A 5,794-nucleotide genomic window follows, 5' to 3' on the forward strand; every position below is an offset into this window, starting at 1 on the left:
TAAGGTTAATGAAGGCATTGTCTTGGGTCATAAAATTTCTGAAAAAGGTATTGAAGTTGATCAAGCTAAGGTTGAAGCAATTGAGAAAATGCCATGTCCCAAGGGTATAAAAGGCATTCATAGTTTCCTACGCCATGATGGTTTCTATAGGAGGTTTATCAAAGACTTTTCTAAAATTTCTAGGCCTCTCACTAATCTGTTGCAAAAGGATATTCCTTTTGTTTTTTATGATGATAGTCTTGAAGCCTTTGAAACACTTAAGAAAGCTTTAGTTTCTGCACCTATTGTTCAACCACCTGATTGGAACTTGCCTTTTGAAATTATGTGTGATGCTAGTGATTATGCTGTTGGTGCTGTTCTCGGACAAAGAGTTGATAAGAAATTGAATGTTATGCATTATGCTAGTAAAACTCTAGACAGTGCTCAAAGAAATGATGCTACTACTGAAAAACAATTCTTAGCAATGGTGTTTGCTTGTGATAAATTTAGATCTTATATTGTTGATTCCAAAGTGACTGTTCACACAGACCATGCTGCTATTAAATATCTTATGGAAAAGAAAGATGCTAAACCTAGACTTATTCGTTGGGTTATCTTGTTGCAAGAATTTGATTTGCACATTATTGATAGAAAAGGAGTTGAGAACCCAGTAGCTGATAACCTGTCCAGGCTTGAAAATGTGCTTGATGACCCACTTCCTATCGATGATAGTTTTCCTGATGAGCAGTTAGCTGCAATAAATGTTGCTAATAGTACCCCTTGGCATGCTGACTATGCTAATTACATTGTTGCTAAATATTTGCCACCTAGCTTTACTTACCAACAAAAGAAAAAATTCTTCTATGATTTAAGACATTACTTTTGGGATGACCAACATCTTTATAAAGGAGTGGATGGTATTATTAGCCGTTGTGTACCTGAGCATGAACAGGGACAAATCCTACGGAAATTTCACTCCGAACCTTATGGAGGACATCATGCTGGAGATAGAACTGCTCACAAGGTATTGCAGTCTGGATTTTATTGGCCTACTATTTTCAAGGATGCTCATAAGTATGTCTCATCATGTGATGAATGCCAAAGAATAGGTAATATCGGTAAGCGTCGAGAAATGCCTATGAATTATTCACTTTCTGTTGAACCATTTGATGTTTGGGGATTTGATTACATGGGACCTTTTCCTTCCTCTAATGGGTATACACATATTTCGGTTGTTGTTGATTATGTTACTAAATGGGTAGAAGCTATTCCAACTAGTAGTGTTGATCACAACACCTCTATTAAAATGCTTAAGGAAGTTATTTTCCCAATGTTTGGAGTCCCTAGATACTTAATGACATATGGTGGTTCACACTTTATTCATGGTGCTTTCCGTAAGATGCTTGCTAAGTATGATATTAACCATAGAATTGCATCACCTTATCATCCTCAGTCTAGTGGTCAAGTTGAGCTTAGCAATAGAGAAATAAAATTAATTTCGCAAAATACTGTTAATCGGTCCAGGAAGAATTGGTCTAAGAAATTAGATGATGCACTTTGGGCTTATAGGACAGCATATAAAAATCCCATGGGTATGTCTCCTTATAAAATGGTTTATGGAAAAGCTTGTCATTTACCTCTTGAGTTAGAACATAAAGCATACTTGGCAGTTAAAGAACTCAACTATGATTTCAAACTTGCTGGTGAAAAGAGGTTATTTGATATAAGCTCATTAGATGAATGGAGAACCCAAGCGTATGAAAATGCAAAGTTATTCAAACAAAAGGTTAAAAGGTGGCATGACAAAAGAATTCAAAAGCGTGAGTTTAAAATCGGAGAATATGTTCTTTTGTACAACTCTCGTTTCAAATTCTTTGCAGGCAAACTCCTCTCAAAATGGGAATACCCTATGTCATCGAGGGGGTTTACCGGTATGGAGCCATCAAAATAAATAATTTCGAAGGCACTAACCCGAAGGTTGTCAATGGGCAACGAATAAAGCATTATATCTCAGGTATGCCTATTAATGTTGAAAGCAATATTGTCCAAACTTTGACACCGGAAGAACACATAAAAGAGTCCTTCCGGAACACTCCAGAATCGTCAAAATAAGGAGGTATGTGGTACGGTAAGTAAACAGACTCCGGAAAATCTGCAAAAATATTTTTTGTTAGTTTTGGAATAATTTAGAATTTTGGGAATAAAGAAACTCCCAGGAAGCGTCCCCTGGTGGGCACAAGACACCAGGGCACGCCAGGCATGCCTGGCGCGCCCAGGTGGGTTGTGCCCCCCTGGGGCACCTTCCGGACTCCGTTTTTTTCTTCTGTATACTTGTCCTGCAAGATAAAAATTCTATATATACTTCCCGAACCTGTTAACCACCGTATCGCGGAGAAATCCTTTGTTCTCTTTTCTTGCTGTTTCTAGTCAGATTTATCAAGCCAGGCATCATGTCTTCCTGCTCCTCCAACATGGAAGAAGATGCTTGGCTGATGAAGATCGAGACGAAGAGGGAGGAGTCTACGGACGCCATCAAGGGAGGCAAGGGCAAGGAAGCTACCGTAAATCCACCCCCGATGACAGCACAAGCGCTGTTGTCCGAGGAGTAGGAAGAAGATATACTTAAGCCCTACCTTACTTGTCTTACCCCTGCTGAGATTGAAGTTTTTCGCGTCATTGAAATAGTTCACATAGAAAATAAGTATATCATTCGCGAAAATATTTTGCATCAAGAGCATATTATCCATCTCCGGGGCGTCATCCATCGGCTGCAAGATCTTTTGACCCTTGAGGACAGGATCGCTTCATCACCTCCATCGCCTTCTTCACCACCAAAGGAGAAGTGAGTATCGGGTATGGGCACTCCCCTTGGCTTCCACCAAGCTTGAGGGAGGTGCCCCGGCATCGGATCATCCCACTATCTTTTTGCTTTTACTTATCTTAGTTCAATCTTTTTCTTAGATGAATAAAGTTTAGTTCGATCTTTACTTCTTTGAGAGTTTGCTTAGTGATCTATCATTGTTGTCGTGTGCAAGTTATATAATTAAGTTAGTTCGAGTTTTTACTTTCTTTACTTTCATGTTGCAAATAAAGAAAAGAAACAGAGAAAGAGAGAAAACAAAAGAAAGGAAATAAATCAATAAAATCATATACTAATCCTATGGTAGGTGATAGCACCACATAAGGAAAAGTATAAGAAAATTTTATTAGAGATTGACAAACATAGCATTGGTCAGTGATGCAACTCATGAAAGAATTAATAAGGGAAGGGAAGATTCACATATAAATATACTATCCTAGAAATCTTTTGGGTATTGTGAACCCTCATCAAAATATTATATGCCAAAATTGTTGACGTTGGACAAGGAAGACAAGTAATGGTTTATGTATGTTTATATTCACATAGAAGTCATATTATCATAGATCCTTTAACATGTGATGCTTGCCCCCTATCTTTGCTAGCCAAAAATTCCGTACTAAGTAGAGATACTACTTGTGCATCCAAAAACCCTTAAACCCAAATCTTTTTCAAGTGTCCACTATACCTACCTAGGGATTGAACAAGATCCCTCAAGTAAGTTGTCATCGGTGCAAAAAGGCAATAAAAATTGCTTCTAAATATGTGAGATCTTTCAGTGTAAGATAAAATTGAGCGTTGCACGAACTTGGATAATAAAGAATAAAAGCATCATGTGGTGAGGAAAGATCTTTTACTTTTATGTATTTAATTTTATGCAAAAAGTCAAAGTTTTCCTTCTATTCCTTTTATTTTTTCTCTTTTGGCAAGCATCATGTGGTGAGAAAAGATCTAGGCACATATGTCCAGTTGAATATAGATAGCATGAGTTATTATTGTTGACATCACCCTTGAGGTGAGTATGTTGGGAGGCGAAACTATAAGCCCATATCTTTCTATGTGTCCGGTTGAAACGTTTTGCTCATGTGTACAAGGTGAGTGTTAGCAATCATAAAAGACTATATGATGGTTGAGTATGTGGAACTTGCCTAAAGGCTCCGACACGTGACCCTTCCTGAAAAGATGATGAATTGTAGTTGCAAAGTTGACTAAGAACATAGTTTGTTGGTTTCTAATAGAGTTTTTGCTTTATACTTCGATTATGTGATGAACTGTTACTTATTCATGGGAAGTGTATGATAAAAGTTCTATGATAAAAATCTTATGTTTAAATTTGTTGTTGTTATAATAATCAACATGATGCTTCTATGTACGTATTTTGTTTTTATTGACACCCCTCTCTCAAAGCATGTGGACATGTTTTTCGATTTTGGTTTTCGCTTGAGGACAAGCAAGGTCTAAGCTTGGGGGAGTTGATACGTCCGTTTTGCATCATGTTTTCTTATTGTTATTTATAGTGTTTTCATCCATAATAATGGCTTTTGGAGTAATTATAATGCCTTTTCTCTCATAATTTGGAAGGTACATACCAAGAGGGAGAATTCCGGCAGCTGGAAATCTGGACCTAAAAAAGCTACGTCAGGCCACCTATTTTGCACAACTCCAAATGACCTGAAACTTCACGGAGATTTTTTATGGACTATTTAAGAAATACTGGAGCCAATAAACACCAGAGGGGGTCCACCAGGTGGGCACAACCCACCTGGGCGCGCCAGGCCCCCCAGGCGCGCCCTGGTGGGTTGTGGCCTACTCGGCCCACCTCCGGTGCCCATCTTCTGGTATATAAGTGATTTTGACTAGAAAAAAATAAGGAGAAGGCTTTCGGGACAGAGCGCCGCCGTCTCGAGCCGGAACTTGGGCAGGAGCACTTTTGCCCTCCGGTGGAGCGATTCTGTCGGGGGAACTTCCCTCCCGGAGGGGAAAATGATTGTCATCGTCATCACCAACAACTCTCCCATCTTGGGGAGGGCAATCTCCATCAACATCTTCAACAGCACCATCTCATCTCAAACCCTAGTTCATCTCTTGTATTCAATCTTGTTACCGGAACTATAGATTGGTGCTAGGGGTGACTAGTAGTGTTGATTACATCTTGTAGTTGGTTACTATATGGTTTATTTGGTGGACGATTATATGTTCAGATCCATTATGCTTATTAACACCCCTCTGATCTTGAGCATGTTTATCACTTGTGAGTAGTTACTTTTGTTCTTAAGGTCACGGGAGAAATCATGTTGCAAGTAATCATGTGAACTTGATATGTGTTCGACATTTTGATAGTATGTATGTTGTGATTCCCTTAGTGGTGTCATGTGAACGTCGACTACATGACACTTCACCATATTTGGGCCTAAGGGGATGCATTGTGGAGTAGTAAATAGATGGTGGGTTGCGAGAGTGACAGAAACTTAAACCCCGGTTTATGCACTATTCCGTAAGGGACCGATTGGATCCTACACTGGTGTGCGTCGATCCTAAACAAACAGTTTTTACCCCTTTCCACGACGGCATTTGGAACCGTCGCCAAGTGAGTGTGTGCGATAGGGTGTCCTTCCCACATGACCCAGAAATCGTCGGGGATAGGCCCTTCTGGGACCCAGGCTGGGGCCGTGTGCGATCGGGCGAGGCATCGAAACCCAATCATTTCCATAGGTATGTACATCCCACACGGTAATCCGAGAAAATCATTTCCTTAAGTATGTACATCACACACGGTAATCCGAGAAAATCATTTCCATAGGTTTGTACATCCCACACGGTGAATCCCGGAAAAACATTTCCGTTCGTATGTATATCACACACAGTCAATCCAAGGAATACGTTTCCGTTCTTATGTACATCCCACACAGTCAATCCAGGGAAAACATTTCTGTTCGGATGTACATCCCACACGGTTTT

Source organism: Triticum aestivum, chromosome 7D, assembly GCF_018294505.1.
Source record: "Triticum aestivum cultivar Chinese Spring chromosome 7D, IWGSC CS RefSeq v2.1, whole genome shotgun sequence".
NCBI classification, from domain to species: Eukaryota; Viridiplantae; Streptophyta; class Magnoliopsida; order Poales; family Poaceae; genus Triticum; species Triticum aestivum.